This window comes from Canis lupus, chromosome 2 (genome assembly GCF_011100685.1).
Source record: "Canis lupus familiaris isolate Mischka breed German Shepherd chromosome 2, alternate assembly UU_Cfam_GSD_1.0, whole genome shotgun sequence".
NCBI classification, from domain to species: domain Eukaryota; kingdom Metazoa; phylum Chordata; class Mammalia; order Carnivora; family Canidae; genus Canis; species Canis lupus.
In genome coordinates this window covers 54315674-54334324 of record NC_049223.1, presented here as the reverse complement: position 1 = coordinate 54334324, position 18651 = coordinate 54315674, and the positions used below count along the sequence as shown (strand labels likewise).

At 42.0% G+C, this 18651-nt stretch overlaps 1 long non-coding RNA gene across 2 annotated transcripts in view; it reads left to right on the top strand.

The window, feature by feature from the left end:
* The window catches only part of LOC111092539, a 54956-nt gene that overhangs the window by 17059 nt on the left and 19246 nt on the right, over positions 1–18651 (top strand). The window contains exon 3 of one of the 2 annotated variants that reach the window (XR_005355656.1): positions 2559–2620. The exons of the other annotated variant lie outside the window; for it this stretch is intronic. This is a non-coding gene — a long non-coding RNA (uncharacterized LOC111092539). Of the gene's footprint in view, positions 1–2558; positions 2621–18651 lie in introns of those variants that run through there. 2 annotated transcript variants of the gene reach the window in all.

Sequence of the window (18651 nt, the reverse complement as noted above, 5' to 3'; positions counted from 1 at the left end):
GCCTGCTGGGTTGGGACCTTAGGGCCACAGCTCCCGTAGTCCCTTTATATTCAGATGAATGTTTGTGCATCTCATCTACCAGCCCTATTTGGTAGAGGCCAGAGGAGTTAAAGAACCCAGGCACCCTCTCCTCTTTAATCAGCAAAAGTATTTGATAAAAACCAAGCAAGCTCTCAAGGTCTCCCTCCTGCTTAAGTAAGTAGCAAAACAGAACACCCCAGCCCTCTATTCCGGGCTACAGGTAGGCGTGGAGGTCTCCATCCTGACCAGCTGCCTGTCCATTTAGTACGCCTGGTAACTGAAGGAGAATTTTTTTCTTTTGGTCTCTCCATTCAAGCCACTACTCACATCTTTCTTTCTCTTTGAAGTGTTTTCATATTTCTTCTCCTCTTCACTATTCAGCTACCTTCCTTCTGACCCTCTTCACACTGCCCAAAGCATGTACCTCATGGGCTGGTTCTGGGATAGATGAGATGAGTGATACAGATTTGAGGAAAACAAGTCAGGCTAAAGTATGCGAAGCACCCCTCCACCTCAACCACACACATACAGTGCTTCCATCCCCCTGGGTTAGCCCTGGCAGTGGCCCCGGCAAGGCAGACGCTATGCCAGTGACTGAGGCTTCGGGTGAAGGGCTGCCCAGGCACTTTCCTCTCTCCTCTGAGTTTCCTGCAGAATCAGGGAACCTGGATGAGGACAGGCTGCACAGCTTTACCCAGGGTCTTTTTTGGGAAGCTGTAGTTTGGCAGCTCCATGCTGAAAAGCACCTCATTACTTGGAGAAGAGTCCTTGCATCCAAAGTTGGGGGCAGAGATTTGCTGTGCATGTAAAAATAGGCAGAGCAATTCCATGGTAAGGAGAGACGCCCCTTCTGGGGAGCTGGCCAGGCCCTCCCGCTCTAGTACATGCTCCCTGCTGGGCGGTAGCTGGCGCCTGGGACCTGGTGGACGTGTCGGGCCTTTGGTGGCACAGCCCTGAGCCTAGATGAATCTTTGCAGAAGGGGCCCCTGTTTCTGTCTGGTCACTTTCTTTCCACTCTGTTCTGTGTCATGAGCAAGACAAGGCCTGTGGCAAAAAGAACAAGTTGAAAATCCATTTAGAAAGGAGCCTATGGGGCATCTAGGTGGCTCAGCAGTTGAGCATCTGTCTACCTTTGGCTCAGGACGTGACCCTGGGGTCCTGGGATTGAGTCCCCCGTCGGGCTCCCCGCAGGGAGCCTGCTTCTCCCTCTGCCTGGGTCTCTGCCTCTCTCTGTGTCCCTCATGAATGAATGGATAAAATCTAAAAAAAAAAAAAAAAAAAAAAAAAGAAAGAAAGAAAGAAAAGAAAAAGAAAAAGAAAAAGAAAAAGAAAAAGAAAGAAAGAAAGAAAAAGAAAGAAAGAAAGAAGCCTATTATATGTGTGCCTGTGTTATGTGTAAGTGTGTGTTACGTGTGTGTACATGTGCCTGCAGTGGGGATACTCAGCATCCATAGCTTTTATTTTAGGGTAGTACAATGTAGCAAAAACATTCTTTGGGTCTGTTTCTGCTGCCCTTTCTTTCTTTCTTTCTTTCTTTCTTTCTTTCTTTCTTTCTTTCTTTCTTTCTTTCTTTCTTTTTTTTCTTTTTTGGTTTGCTTGCCAGTTCATTTTGTTTTCTAGATTCCACATATAAGTGAAGTCATAACATATTCGTCTTCCTCTGACTTATTTCACTTAGCATGGTACCCTTGAGGTCCATCCACGTTGTCACAAATGGCAAGATCTCATTAGTTTTTGCAACTAATATTCCATTGTATGTATACATGTACGACATCCTTTTTATCCATTTATCTATTGATGGACACTTGGTTTGCTTCCCTATCGTGGCTGTTCTAAATAAGGCTGCAATAAACATAGGAGTGCATGTATCTTTTCAAATTAGTGTTTTTGTTTTCTTTGGGAAGACACCCACTAGTGATTCCTGGATCATATGGTATTTCTCTTTTAAGTTTTTTGAGGAAACCCCATACTGTTTTCCACAGTGGCTGCATCAGTTTGCACTCCCACCGATAGTGCATGAGCATTTTCTCTTCCCCACATCCTCTCCAATACTTGTTGTTTTTTGTGTTTTTGATTTTAGCCATTCTGATAGGTAGGAGATAATATCACATTTTGGTTTTGAATTGCATTTCCCTGGTGATGAGTGATGTTGAGCATCTTTCTCTGTGTCTGTTGGCCATCTGGAGGTCTTTTTTGGAGAAATGTCTATTCAGGTCCTCGGCCCATTTTTAAATTGTATTGTTTGGGTTTCTTGGGTTGAGTGGTATAAGTTATTTATATATTTTGGATATGAATCTCCTTTTTTAAGATTTTATTTATTTATTCATGAGAGACACAGAAAGAGAGCGAGGCAGAGACACAGGCAGAGGGAGAAGCAGGCTCCCTGAGGGGAGCCCGATGTGGGATACCATCCCGATACTCCGGGATCACACCCCCAGCCGAAGGTAGATGCTCAACTGCTGAGCCACCCAGGTGTCCCTGGATATGAATCAACTTTTTTTTTTAATTTTTTAAAAATTTTTATTTATTTATGATAGTCACAGAGAGAGAGAGAGAGAGAGAGAGAGAGAGGCAGAGACACAGGCAGAGGGAGAAGCAGGCTCCATGCACCAAGAGCCCGACGTGGGACTCGATCCCGGGTCTCCAGGATCGCACCCTGGGCCAAAGGCCCGCGCCAAACCGCTGCGCCACCCAGGGATCCCTGGATATGAATCTCCTATTGGTATGTATGGGATATGTCCTTTGCAACTATCTTCTCCCATTCACTAGGTTGTCTTTTTGTTGAATGGATGGTTTCCTTCACTGTTCAGAAGATTTTTTCAGTAGCTTATTTTTGCTTTTGTTTTTCTTGCATGAGAGGACATAGCTAGAAAAATGTTGCTAAGCTGTATGTCAAAGCAATGACTCCCTTTGTTTTCTTCTAGAAGTTTTATGGCTTCATGTCTTATACTTAGGTCTTCAGTCCATTTTAAGTTATTCCTGTGTATGGTGGAAGAAAGTGGTGCAGTTTTGTACAGCTTCATTCTTTGGCATGTAGCTGTCCAGTTCTCCCAACACCTTTTGTTAAACAGACTATCTTTTTCCCATTATATATTCTTGCCTCCTTTGTTATACATTAATTGACCATGAGTTTATTTTTGGGCTCTCAATTCCACTGAGCTATGTGTCTGTTTTTGTGCCAGTACCATACTGTTTTGATTACTGTAGGTTTGTAATGTATCTTTGAATCTGGGATTGTGATGCCTCCAATTTGGTTCTTTCTCAAGATCATTTTGGCTATTCAGGGTCACTTTGAGTTCATATGAATTTTAGTATTATTTGTGCTAGTTCTATGAAAAATACTCTTGGTATTTTGATACGGATTGCATTGAATCTGCAGGCTGCTTTGGGTAGTATGGACATTTAATAATATTAATTCTTCCAGCCCATGAACATGGTGTACTTTCCCATTTGTTTGTGTCATCTTCAGTGTCTTCATCATTGTTTTTATAGTTTTCAAAGTGCAGGTCTTTCACCTCCTTGCTTAAGTCAATTCCTAGCTATTTTATTTGTTTTGGTACAATTGGAACTTCAGTTTCCTTCCAACCCCAGTACTGCTCAGGATAAAAATAGGAACCGGCTTCCAAGGTTTGAGCAGGAAGTTGGAAAACACTCTTCCACTGTTTTCAGTAGCACCTGAAATTTTCACTATTAATCTCTTAAAGTTAAAGCATTTCCCTGTAAAACCAGTGTTTTCTGAGCTGTTACATAGGGCAGGGGCAATACATTGGCTGGACAAGGAACAATCATAATCATTTTCATGTTGTAGTTACTTCCCAGAGTTGGCCAGGACACAGAGCAAGCTCATTTTGAAGTCCAGAAGAAGAAAGAAACACGATGGTGGTAGAAAGAGGCTGAAATTTAAAGTCAGGAACCTGAGTCTATTAATAACTCTATGGTCCTATAAATAGCTTACCTTTATAACCTCATCTATAAAATGAAACGCTGTTTTTCATAGAATGGTTGTGAGAGTCAAAAGAAAGATTGCACGTGAAAGAAACTTTAAAATTATAAGTCCTATAAAAATATAAGTTATTATTGTATTTGAATTTGTAAGACATAGCTCCTTCCTTTTGCTGATTGGTCCTTCCAAGGCACTGGGCCTGCAATTCAGGTTTATACACGAGAGGGACAGTGTTGCCTATTAGCCTGCGAAAATCACAAATTATACACTTCCTTAGGCACTTCAAACTGATGGCCAATGGCAGTTACCTAGAGGTTTCCATGTAAGTCAAAACCCCAGGTTTGGATAATGGCCCCTTCACAATAACTGTGACCTTCATTTGCTGTACATTGGGACCTGGAACGAAGTCTGTACTTCTTTATAGAGCCTTCTAGTTCCTGAAAGGACTCAGAAATAAATATTTTAAATAAATCAAGTCACAGACTCTCCCTGATGTCATTTTGATAAATTGAGTTTTCTCACAGCCTGAAAATGAGGCTCCTAGTCACATTTTGCTCTTGGTTTCACAAAGAAACCCGTCCTGCTCACTATCTTTTAGGTAAGCATGCAATATGCTCCTTTAAGCTTTATTGAATGCATCCAAAATGGTCCAGTCTACAGTGATTAGTCCAAAAGGTAGCATCACAGGTAGCCTCATCCTCTGTCAACTTGGCAACATTTGCATCTCATTTTGGAGAAGAAAACTTGTTAATGTGTACAGGCAATAAATCCTGAAACCCATGCCTCATGTAGTTTGGCTTCAACAGCAGAAAATTAAGAACAGCTTTCCAACTAATTGGCTGAATGCAGGATTCATAAAACTTGTGAGAGTCCAGAATCACAAGGTCAGATCCCAACAGAGAGATACATGCAGAAGACCTCGTAGCTTCTTTCTTCAGCGGTGGTGCCAGCAATGAGTACTAACACAGTTCGGTAATCTTCCAGGCCATTCTCTATTTTCCTTCCTTACCATAATCCCAATGCTATGTTATCTCCAAAGAGGTGGGGGCAGAGGTGCCAGTTTTCTCCAGTCTCATTCCTGCTTGAGTGTTACAGGCTGAAGCCGTGGGCTGAGACGTGAGCAAGGCTTGGGCTGTGTTAGAATGACAACCATATATTAATCTTCTACAAGATGCCCCACAGGTCAAGAACCAAACAAAGCTAGGATTTGTGGGTCTGAGCTCCCTAAGCCAGGAACGCTGTACCATGCTCCTCTATTTCTAATACGTAGTGTTGGACAGAGATGTAGACCTGAATAATTTTACATTCCAGTATTATTTTTGCTCTTGAGATGGTGGCTTTTGGATCTGCAATACCAGATAGAATAACGTGTGGCTGCGTGTCTCTTCCTAACTCTGTATTCAGTGACATCGTGTTGGTAGTTTGAAGTCGGCCACGATGGAGGTATTTATACCACAGAAATCAGCAAGTATTACAAATGAATGCCCCACCCCCCTTTTTTTAATCCCAGATTGCTAGTTAAACGTTTATCAGCACGCTAGTGTACGAGGTCACAGAGTAGAGACAGAGAACCCAGCCTGGAGGTAATAGGTGGGGAGAGAGGATGGGAAGCCCTGGCATCTGCCACTAGCTCTTTGTGCTTATTCTTAGCTTTGGTCTTGAAACATAGCCGCTGTTTATATTGGCACTTTGCTCAGCTAAAAAGCAACCAAAAACCATTTATATCTCAGCCTCCTGAAGATTGGAGCCACATGATCCAGTTCTACTCAGGGAGGCAGAAGCAGAAATCTGCTGTGAAAGGTAGCTTCCTGCTGTGGGCACCGCCCCTTCCTCATTGGTTTTACCACGTCTTCATCCCGCCTGGGATGCTGATTGGGTTGGAACAGTCTTTGACCACAGGAGGGACCGTGAGCATGGAATGTTCAGAATGGCCAGGCAGGGAGACAGAGGCAGCTGGACATGGATGACACTGCGGAGCTGAGAGGCCCCAGAACTGCCCCCTTCTGGATTTCTTCTTAGGTGGAAAATAATCCCTATCTGGTTCAACTCCTCAGTGGGGTCTCTTTCCGTGTAGCCAAACACAATCTCTTACAAAGAAAGAAGACTTCCCTGAGAAGTGATGTTTGAGCTGCTGTGATGGGAAGAGCAGCTAAATGGAGCTGCTACACGTCAGCTAAATGGAGCATTTACTTAATGCCAAGTAAGCAGGTTCCCCGTGTTGCACAGCTTCCAGGTTTGCATCCTCTGAGCACTTGACTTCTCCCTGCTAAAAATGCCTGGATTGGCAGGTGAAAGGGAAGACAACAATGAGGTCGTTAAGGCAATCACAGTTTTGTTTTCTCCCTCCGGGGATCATTTCATGGACTCCTGGCAGTGGGGTTGGGCTCCCCTAGGGCAGGCTGGAAGATGAATTCAGGCTGAAACCAGCCCCCCTGGCACAGTAAGGAGCAAACTCTCTTCCTTCCTCTCTCTACCCTCATCCACCTACAACCTTCTAATCTTATTTCCAGATTCTCAGCCCCCAGGCAAATGAGTCCACCCTTTCCTGCTTGCCACAAATCAGCCTTTCCAGGGAAGGGAGAGCCTTTGGAATTCAAGTACAGAAAATCCTCATATTAAAAAAAAAAAAAAAAAACCTTCAACTGGTTGCTAGGTTTTGTGTATCCTGCTTACTGAGCTCTCCTAGGAAAGAGACTCGTCTCTATAGAAACTGCCACGTCACAGGAGCTCTGAAGGGTGGCTCTGGGAGCAGTGTCTCTTCCAGAACAGACTTCCTATCAAAGCCTCTCTCTCCCTGAGATGCCTGCCTGGGGACTGGGGAGGAGGAGGACCCTGGAGTCACTGGTCGCTTTAACTCGATCTGTTTCTCTCTCTCTCTCTCTCTCTCTCTCTCCTTTTTTTTCTCCCTTTCCCCTTCCTTCATATTACAAACAGATGGAGGAGAAATCTCCAGTCATAAAGAGCATTTCTCCCTGTATCTCCACTTTCCTTCTTTCCCACGGGAAGATTAGGCTTTGGCCACACCCGTTTATGTAACTGGAACAGAGCGGCAGCTTGGGGGAGGGGGGAGTGCATTTGAGAAACACTCAGGGGCCCCCGTCTTGTTTGTGAGGACTCAAGGCCAAAAGGCCTGCATCCCAGAAGGTCCTCGAGTCAACCCAAGCAACGTTAAGCTGAGAGAGTTTGGAATGTGTGGGACCCTCTTCTGTATCCTAGAGAGGAATCTGAGGTCATCTAGGCACGATTATTCTCCTCCCACACTAAAATATAGGTAGCCCTTGCCTTCTGTATCGGGTGATCATAGAGTTTACTGCACAAATGAGGACATCTGTGGGAGGAGCTCTTAATAGTTATGGTGGGACAGTAGCCACGGAGGAGGAGTGTGTGGATTCGGGCCACTCCACCTGACACTTGGACACAGGTGCCTGAGAGGATGCCTTCCTGCACCCCGTTCCCCCCTGAAGGCTCTGATGCTCCTAAAAATGGAGAGATTTGGGAAATTGTAATTGTTTAAAACCTGGATGGGTTCAGAAGTGAAAAAACAAATGACATTGTTGAAGGGTTAGAAGATAGATGTTCCAGAAGGAAGACTTTTGCACACTAAGTCTTTCACACAATTGCATCTGAGGATAAATAGCCGTGGGCAGCATGTGAGAGCGCGTTTCTACACGCCCCCACTGCAAGGTCTTCCTCAATCCTTCCAGCCATTGTCTCCCCAAAGTCAGTAGGACTAAGTCATTCCTACGTCTGGCTCGTCGTGCTCTGTTCACTGTGAGACTTTCGTCTCTTCAAAAATGTGGTTCTGACTTGATGAAGATAAACACCCTGACTGTAGGTTTACCTTAGGCCTGCCTGTGAGGCAGGGGCCCAGCTGAAGACGGAGGGAGCTGGCTTCTTCCGAATATGTTATAAAAATCCCTTAAAGCAAATCCCCCACTGCTTTCCTTTTTCAGAAGCTCCTGCCTGTTCGGGCTCGTTAGTTTTTCCACAGCAAACTTTGGCATCAGTGAATCACTGAAAAACATTTTTTTCTTAAAGTATTGTTTTGAGGTATTAACCTAAAGCTTGGCCTAGGGGAAAATGATATCTTTATGTTGTAAGGCTGTTTTCTTATGCAGGAAATTGGTTTACCTTTCCATATTGTTTGTCTTGTGTGTGTGTGTGTGTGTGTGTGTGTGTGTGTGTGTGTGTGTGTGTTTTAATACAAAATCTTGGACCACAAACCGGGACAATCTGATTTAATCTACTTGGAGCTGGGACAGTGGAAAGAGCTCAGGGGTACAGGAAGAGAGCCCAAGGGCTCAAAAGACCAACTTAGAACACTTTAACATCACTAGATTACAGATCGCTTCACATACTCATTTGCCTCACATCCTGAAATTGGGAAGCAAATATTTTTCCTAAATCACTATATTAATAATTATGGGTAAAACAGCCTTTTATGTGTTGAACCAGGAACCTGGCCAGGGGTGCTGCTCTGGACAGCAGGTGGCTAGAGACACAGGTTAGAGGCCTATAGCTCCACTGCTCACTTGCTCCATAAACTTAGAAAAACTTGACTTATTTTTCTGTTTCCCCCCCAACCATCTTTAATATATGGATTAATAATACTTCTGACCCAAAAATGTTGTGAGGATCAAATGAAATCACACATCCACTACACTTGAACCGCTGAACAATATCTAAAAGCTGTAAAACCAGGTTAAAAAGTGAGATGTCCTAATCTTTTCTGATGGGAACTCATAATATATTTTAAGTGACAAACATCTAACCTGTTGCTTTTGAAATTCAACACATCCTTGAGTTTGGGATTCTTACAGACTGAAAAAAACGATGCCTATGTTTCCAACATGCTTCAAGAAAGAAAACCAGTGGGGCACCTGGGGGCTCAGTTGGCCAAGTGTCTGCCTTCAGCTCAGGTCATGATCCTGGGGTCCTAGGATCGAGCCCTGTGTCAGGTTCCCTGTTCAGTGGAATCTGCTGCTCCCTCTCCCTGCCCCCCAATTTATGCTCTTTCTTGCTCTCTCTCTCTCTTTCTCTCTCTCTCTCTCTCACACATAAATAAATAAAATGTAGGAAGGAAGGAAGGGAAGGAAAGAAAACCAGTCATAGTAAGGTTATCTTTTAAGGATCACCAAACAGAAGATGACAACCATGCATTTAGTGTGATGCATCCTGGGAATATCAGAGTAAGAGAACCCTCAGCTCAATGCAGTCGGCAATACAAATGTGGGGTGCTTTGTTATATGCATGAGGTTCACTAGAGGGAAACTAAATCTCAGAATCTTCCACCTCATTTTTTTTTAAGATTTAATTTATTTGTTCATGAAAAACACACACAGAGAGAGAGAGAGAGAGAGAGAGAGGCAGAGACCCAGGCAGAGGGAGAAGCAAGCTCCATGCACCAAGAGCCCGACGTGGGACTCGATCCCGGGTCTCCAGGATCGCACCCTGGGCCAAAGGCAGGTGCTAAACCACTGAGTCACCCAGGGATCCCCCCCCTCCATTTATTACATGGCTCGACGCAGGAACCCCAGCGTCTGGTAACATCCACATCCACACTGTCACTTGCTGGACGTGTGAGGCTCACTGCATAATCCCCTGATGAGAAAAGTACCCACTTCATCAAGGGTGCACCCACATGCTTAAGAATAAACCGGGAAGAGTGTGGGGACCAAAGTACCACAAGGCCCTGGTTGTAGAACTTCCTGGCCAGCGGCCTAGCACAGAAACGATTCCGTTGGATACACTTGAAGTAAAAGGGGAGGATCACTGGACTCTTACAGATTCGCCTACCTCATATGTGAGCAGTCTCCTCTTGAAAGGGGAAGCGGGATTCTCCTTTCCATACCCCTTCTGGCTTCACCTCATAGGCTTCAGGACTATTTATATCCTATCTATAAAGGGCCCTTAAAGCTATTCTTCATGTCTTTTTTTCTCTTTCATTTAGTCTCCTACCCTGTCTTTCTCTTCCTGAAAATATAAAATTCTATTTCATTTTCTCTTATGAATAATCACCTCCACAAGTTCCTCCGAGTTTGTTCACATTTTCTGGGAAGACCCTATCAGGGTCTTAGGTGTTAGGTGACAATAACTGCAAGTAAGTGTTCACATTCTTTGACCTGCTGAAAAAAAAAAAAAAAAAAGAAAGAAAGAAAGAAAGAAAGAAAGAAAGAAAGAAAGAAAGAAAGAAAGAAAGAAAGAAAGAAAAATGTATTTGACCTGCTGATCCTAGCTTTGAGAAATGGTGCCAAAGTAACAACTCAAAAGAAGAAAAGGAAAAAAACGATACATAAAAAAAGATATTGGAAAATGTCCAGTGATAGGGTCACATAAACTTGTACCGAATTTATAAGATAAAATATTGCACATTTTCAAGGGTGAAAGGGGGAGCATGTCGGTGGCCCAGTGGTTGAGCATCTGCTTTTTGCTCAGGGAGTGATCCCAGGGTCCTGGGATCGAGTCCCGCATCGGGTTCCCTGCATGGAGCCTGCTTCTTCTCCCTCTGCCTGTGTCTCTGCCTCTCTCTCTCTCTGTCTCTCATAAATAAATGGATAAAGCCTTAAAAAAAAAAAAGGAAAAAAGGGAAGAATTTGTAGAAATGGTTTTAAATTGCTTCCCAGTGAAAAATAAAGAATGCAAAGTAGTACACATATTATGATTATAATTACATAGCATTTATGTTCATAAATGGAAATAATCAAATAATTAGGAGAAAACAGAACAAGAACAGGTACAGTTCTTATGGAGCTGCTTTAATAATAGGCATGAAAAGATGTTTTCACTGGTTCCCACCATGCAGCTCACCCTTCCTTCCCAGCTTCCCAGCCCATTCCAGGGGTTTTGCATCAAATAACATCAGAATTTTTGTTTGCTAAAGACCGACTATGAACTTTTGACAGCTTCCCAGTGGCAACTCCAACCATCCCAGCTGCCACTAGAATAGGATCATTCTGAGGCTTCCTATAAACATTGCACAGTTGATATTGAGTAAACGTATTTTTATAATTTAAAAAAAGTGGTGACTTTATTTCCCTAGAGCCAGACCCCTCCTCCTGAGGTTTGACAGTAGCAGTTGAGGTGGAAAGTAGAGCATGGCCTTTGTTAATATACTTAAGACTTTTTAGTGAAAAAGTTTCTTTTTACTAAAATGTCATCAATACTGTTCCCAAACTTTGATGAAAACAGAGACTTGACTCACACTGTGAATCAAAAGCATGGACAGACTATACCAGTTTGCTGGACCTCAAATGTAGTTTGTTTGTTGAATCATACAGTTAACTTTTAAAAAATAAACTATTTTAAGTTGGAACAAAATCTACTTAATAATAAAATAGGATGGGGCAGCCCGGGTGGCTCAGCGGTTTAGCGCCACTTTCAGCCCAGGGCCTGATCCTGGAGACCCAGGACCGAGTCCCACATCAGGCTCCCTGCATGGAGCCTGTTTCTCCCTCTGCCTAGGTCTTTGCCTCTCTCCTCTCTGTGTCTCTCGTGAATAAATAAATAAATAATCTTAAAGAATAATAATAATAAAATAGGACAGAAGAATTAAAATATTCTATGAAAGACAAGAATGCATGATTCAAGTTTCTATGCTTAAATCCTTTTTTTTTTTTTCTCAAAATCACATTTATTCTGCTATAGGTCGAGTCCTGAATATTGTACTTACCGCCTAGCACTAAGTATCTGTCTAAGGACTTTGGATTAACTTATTAAATATGCCAGTGACCCTAAGATTAGGTAGGATATTATCCCCATTCTACAGGTAGGAAAATTGAGGCTCAGAGAGGTCACATACAATAAGTAACTGAGCCAGGAGTCAAACCTGGGCTGTCTGGCCCTCAGGTGTGAGATCTAAACACCACATCCAGCACCTCTGTCAAATCAGTATTCTTGGCTTTGACCTCATAGTGCCCTGGCCTGGATCTCCAGAGAAGGGTCCCAGGAAAGGAGGGTGGCGGTGCAGGGGAGAAAACACACAAGGTGAGGAGCCAAAAGAACTATTGCTTGGCCAACCCAGGCAAGACCCTGAAGCCTATTTGAGTCTCAGCTTTTATATTCTTAAGCAAAATGCTTGCCTAACCTAGGCTCACACACTTGTGAAGACAAATTTTGTGAAAGAGTTAATGAAATATCAACTTGGTATACACCAAGTATTATTTCTTCCCAAAGTTAAAATTTCCAAAGGTCTGAATTGGCAATGGAAAGTTTGCTAAAATATATCACAAACCTTGCGATCTTCTCTAGTTTATTTTTAAATTTGTTAATTTATTGAAATATAATTAACATACAGTGTTATATTAGTTTCAGGTGTACAAGATAGTGATTCAATAATTCTATACATGACTCAGTGCTCATTAGGGTAAATGTACCCTTTAACCCCCATGATTTATTTCATCTCTCACGCCACCCCACTCCCTTCTGGCAACCACCACTTTGTTCACTGTATTTAAGAGTCTGGTTTTTGTTTGTCTTTTTCTTCCATCCTTTATTTGTTCATTTGTTGTATCTCTTACATCCTACATGTGAGTGAAGTCATAAGTCTTTCTCTGTCTGGCCTGTTTGACTTGGCATTATACCTTCTAGGTCTATCCATATTGCTACAAATGGCAAGATCTCATTCTTCATTATGGCTGAGTAATATTCCAACACACACACACACACATACACACACATACACACACCCCACATCTTCTTTTTCAATTCATGTATCAAGGGATACTTAGGTTGCTTCCATATTTGGGCTCTTGTAAATAATGCTGCAATAAACATAGGAGTACATATGCGTTTTTGAATTAGTGCTTTCATTTTCTTTAGATAGATACCCAGTAGTAGAATTACTGGATTGCATGGTATTTTCTACTTTTAGTTTTTTGAGAAAACTCTATTCTACTTTCCTTTTTCTTTTAAAGAATTTATTTATTTATTTATTTATTTATTTATTTATTTATTTATTCATGAGAGAAAGAGAGAGAGAGAGGCGGAGACACAGGCAGAGGGAGAAGCAGGCTCCATGCAGGGAGCCCGATGTGGGACTTGATCCCAGGACTCCAGGATCATGCCCTGGGCTGAAGGTAGGCCCTAAACCACTGAGCCATCTATTCTATTCTATTTTCCATTCTATTTTCCACAATGGCTCCACCAATTTACATTCCCACCAAAAGTGCATGAGGATTCCATTTTCTCCAAATTCTTACCAAGAGTTGTTATTTCTTGTCCATCTGATACCAGCCATTCTGACCAGTGTAAGATGATATCTCATCGTGGTTTTGATTTGCATTTACCTGATGATGAGTGATGTTAAACATCTTTTCATGGGTGGTTGTTGTTGTTTTGACCATCTCTGTCTTTTCAGGAAAAAAAAAATCTAGTCAGTTCCTCTGCTCGTTTCTTAATTGGATTGTTGTTGGTCTTTGGGTGTTGAGTTGTATAGTTATTTATATATTTTAGATATGAATCCCTTACTAGATGTATCACTTGCAAAAACCCTCTCCCATTCAGTAGGTTGCTTTGTCTTGATGATTCAGTTTCAAGTTGTGTACAAGGAGCTATTTGCCCCCGATTCTTATGTCTGACTCTGTCTTTTTTCTCACTCGTCAGCCTGCAAGAGGATAAATACAGAAGAGCAGAGTTAGGAAGTCTCAGTTCTTTTCTACCTGCTGTCTTCCCTTGTCGATCTCCCTGCTTTAAAATTGCTATCTCTGGGGCATCTGTGTGGCTCAGCAGTTGAGTGCCTTTAGCCCAGGTTGTGTTCCTGGGGTCCTGGGATCGAGTCCTGCATCGGGCTCCCTGCAAGGAGCCTGCTTCTCCCTCTGCCTGTGTCTCTGCCTCTCTCTGTGTGTCTCTCATGAATGAATAAGTAAAATCTTTGAAAATAAATACATAAAATTGCTATTTCTAATCTACTGTGGACTGGGAAATCAAACCAACGTTGTTGGAATCATGCCTGAAACAAGAGTAAGCATTTCTCTATGCTTTTTTGTAAGCAACAAACATTTTGTGATCTTAAAAGTAGAAAAGAGAGAAAAATACACCAAAATATTTAAGGTGGTTGACTCTCAGGGATAGGACTGGAGGGAAAATTCTTTTACTTTTTATTTAAAAATTATCCCCAATTTGTCTATTAGGAGATTTATTTCATGACAGAAAAAGGACACTGAAAAGTAAGAAGGCAGTCTAGTTCTCTAATCAGGCACAAAACCTATATTCTTCCCATATTGAGGAACTATGCTTATTTTATATGTATGTTTCTATATGCTGCATGTGTGGAGCATATGCCATTTATATACAGATATACAATATATAACATAATATATATGGGGAACCAAATATTGGCTGAGCTTCTTACTAAGGTGTAGATAGTTGTGACATGATGTATGAACAACTGCAAGTAGGGAGGGGAATAACAGAAATGAGAACTCTGAGTACCTGAAAAGACTATGAGTAGGTTTGTACTCATGGGGAGTTGGGGAGGGGAGCAATTTGAAATGAAAAGGAAAATCAGAAACAACAACTAGGAAGAAAATGGAGCTCCCAAGACGAAGTATACACTGCTACCATGACTGGCAGGCCCAATGGCTGCTGTTCATCAGACAGGGCCTTGTGTTCTCCATGCTCGTGGAGATGATCAGCCGTGTTCCCAAGTTGGGGCTGCTTTGCAATACAGGGAATCGAGGCCTGGGTTTGCTGGGATGCTGCTCTTACTTTCTAGGGCAACGACCATTTCATTCATGTCCGAGTTCTTGCTTTACAGCCTGCAGAGGACTGGGGCATCCACCAGGACCTGCTTCTCTGAAATTCCCTGGCATAAGTGTGTCTTCTACCCTGATCACCGTAAACAGGAGCAGTTGACTTTTAATTAATGGAAGCGGATGCATTTCTTTAATACACACAGAAGTAAAAGATAGATTTATGTCTTTTGCGCACACGTAGGGACAGCTTAATTTAATGGAGCTGAAGGGGGAGGGGCAGGGGTCTTAGCAAGACCCATCTGGCCCAGCTCCTATTTAGCACGGATCACTTCCCACTCATGACAGGGATGCTAATTGTGAGCGCTACTTCCAAACACCATAGGATGTGGTGTAATTACACTGTTCATAAAAGAATTCCAAACAGGGCTCTGTTTTGAATTTGATGAAACATAATGAGAAATCTCCGTGGCAGATGACAACATTCTTCTTTCAATTAATGGGATAGTTGCTCAGAGTCATCCCAAAAACCATTAGGCACTGATTAGAGAGATTTATGGCCTCTGAAAGGACCAAAACACAAATATTTTTCGACTAGAAAGTGTGGTGAAACTAGCTCCTTTGAGGACATCTGGAAGGACATTTATTTAAATGAAATGTGAAAAAAGAAAAAGAAAAAAAATGAAATGTGACTAGACAGAGGAATTTACTAGAACATTTTCCACCAAGATCTGAAAGTCAAATTGCCCAAATGCAAACCTCATTCAACCATTTCTTGGAGGGTTTCATTCATGTCTTCGATCATTCATTCATAAAAATGACCCAACAGATACTCATGGAACATTTTCATGAGTAAGGTGTAGGGCTTAGCTTGTTACACTACAATGATGAATCAGAGGGGCAGTTTTCCTTAAGAGGACTCTGTGTATTTGAAAGAAAACAGATGTGAAATTAGAAATCCTACATTCAAGTTCAAGCATTCTCCCTTGCCAGGTATGTGACTTTGAGCAAATCATTTCTCTTTGAGCCTCAAAGTCCTCAAAATGTGTCTAAGAATGCCCACCTTTCAAACCTCATAGAATTGCTCTCAGTAAGATGATATACACAACATTTGACCATAAATTGCTATATAAATGCAAGAGACCATTGATATGAAGACACTGTCCAGGAAGGGAGATTTAAAGCACATAGAAATAGCTACAACATGAGGCAAAAAGCCAATGCTATTTTAATAGCAGTACAAATTTATTTATTGGTTCAAAATATCTTTTGAGCCCTAATATGGTTGATGATGTGCTCAAATAAAATGCAAAGGAGTTTAGAAGAGGAAGAGTTATCTGCCTATTTTTCAAATGTTCCTAACCAAGAGTATTCCCCAGATTTTACAGGATTCCCACAATTATCAGTGTTGTTCTCATTCTTTCCAACTATTATAAAATATATTGTGTGCAGTCTGATTGCATTTCATTACAGAGATATGCCATCGCTCTTAAAACAGGCTTACCCCAGGGGTGCCCGCGTGGTGCATTGGATTGAGTGGCGGACTCTTGGTTTTGGCTTAGGCTGTGATCTCAGGGTCATGAGATCAAGCTTGGAGCCTGCTTTGAATTCTCTCTCTCTCCCTCTGCCTCTCCTCCCACCCCTTCTACTCTCTCTCTCTCTCTCTCTCTCTCTTTCTCTCTCTCAAATAAATATATATTTTTAAATCTTACCCCTGCCTCTCCCCCATCTTTTTCTCACCTGAAAATAGGAAGGTGAGAGGGTGGACTAGCTTTGGACATGCACTGACCCACGTGGACTCTGCCCATCCCAATCTAGTTGACCTCAGGAAAGATACCAGGGATCTTTGAGTCTCAGGATCTCCTCTGTACAATGGGGTAAAGTATACTGACTTTGTAGTGTCCTTCCTTGTGTGGTGAGAGTGGTTTTGGGGAAGCTTCTGGTTGTTGAACATGCTCACCAACTGTAACAATTGGTACTGTAACCAAGGCCATTTTAATCCAGTCTCCTCCTTTCCTCCATTCATGGAATGACTCAGGTTTTGATAGAAAATTTGATTCAACCAAGTCATAGATATTTATAGATATTTTCTTTTTTCATTTCTTGATTTGGGTGATGAAATATGAACAAATTTTTTTCAGCAGAGGGGCACCTAGGTGGCTCAGTTGGTTAAGCATCGAACTCTTGGTTTCGGCTCAGGTCATGATCTCAGGGTTGTGAGATGGACCCCATGTCAGGCTCCATACTCAGCAGGGCATCTGCTGGAGAGTTTCTCTCTGCCTCAATGTGTCCCTCCTTCCATCTTGCTCTCTTTCTCTCAAATAAATAAATAAATCTTAATTTTAAAAAAATGTTTTTTCAGTAGTCTTCAAGCCAATTATTCAAAAGATAAAGATCTGATAAGATGATCTGTTGTAGGGAGAGCACTTGGTGCTTCTTTCTTAAAGAGTTAGAGATCTCTTTTCTTTCTCACCTGTTTTTAGCATCAGTTTGTTTCTCAACCATTTCCTATATGGCTTTGTTTATACTCTTCTACCAAAGGCAGGAGATGTCACTTTTTTAGTTTGGCCTTTCTAGTTTCAATTCAATTTACATTACAGTTGACTTTTGAACACTTGGGTGAGTTGAAGCACTCCCTGCCCCACCCCATATGGTTGAAAATCCATGTGTAACTTTTGACTCCCCAAAACTCAATAGCCTACTGTGGGTTTTAGGAGGGTTTTTTTCTTCAAATTTTTGTTTAAATTCCAGTGAGTTAACATATGGGCAATATTGGTTTTGGGAGTAGAATTCAGTGATTCATCACTTACACACAACCCCCAGTGCTCATCACAACACATGCCCTCCTAATCCCCATCCCCCGTCTAGCCCATCCCCCACCCACCTCCTTCCATCAACCCTCAGTTTGTTCTCTATCATTAAGAGTCTCTTCTGGTTTGCTTCCTCCCCCTCCCCCTTTTCCCCATTCCACTATGTTGATCTGTTTTGTGTCTTAAGTTCCACATATGAGTGAAATCATGATATTTGTCTTTCTCTCTAATGACCTATTTCACTTAGCATAATACACTCTAGTTCCATCCACACCATTGCAAATGGCAAGATTTCATTCTTTTTAATGGCTGAGTAATATTCCATTTTATACACACACACACACACACACACACACACACACACACACCCCGCATCTTCTTTATCCATTCATCAGTCAATGATTGGGCCTCTTTCCATATTTTGGCTATTGTTGATAAGCTAATAGCCTATCACTGATGAAAGCCTTAGTGATACAGTTGTTTAACACACATTTTATATGTTATATGTGTTATATACCATATTCTTACAATCAAATAAGCTAGAGAATAGAAAATATATTTACAGTACCCTATTTACTTTCTAAAATCCACATATGTGTGAACTTGTGCAACTCACATTCTTGTTGTTCAAGAGTCAAATGTACATCTTGCTTTTAAGCACATAATAAAATGAGAGTGGCAAATCATCCATTGCTTTAAAAAAGGTGCTACAGGGGCACTTGGGTGGCTCAGTGGTTGAGCGTCTGCCTTCAGCTCAAGGCGTGACCTGGGATCGAGTCCTGCATCGGGCTCCCTGCATGGAGCCTGCTTCCCCTCCTTCTGCGTATGTCTCTGCCTCTCTGTCTCTGTGTCTCTTGTGAATAAATAAATAAAATCTTTTTTTTTTATAAAGGTGCTAACAGAGACTGTCCTTCACCTGGTGGGTGCACAATTGAAAATAATAAATAATGGGTAAAGGAGGTGCTCTGCAGTCCATCAAGACAAGCTATAACGTATAAAGTATTAATGTTTTTTCACAACTTCCTCTGAAAGTCAAGAGGAGTGCTTCCCTTAGTGATCCCAGAGAGACTGGGGAGAAATAAGATTTGGGCCAATCCTCTCCCAATCAAGATTCAGGACCACACGTTCAATTATTGTCCTTTGCCACTCAGAAGGGAAACTTCCAAATTGGGCAGAGAACAACAATTTG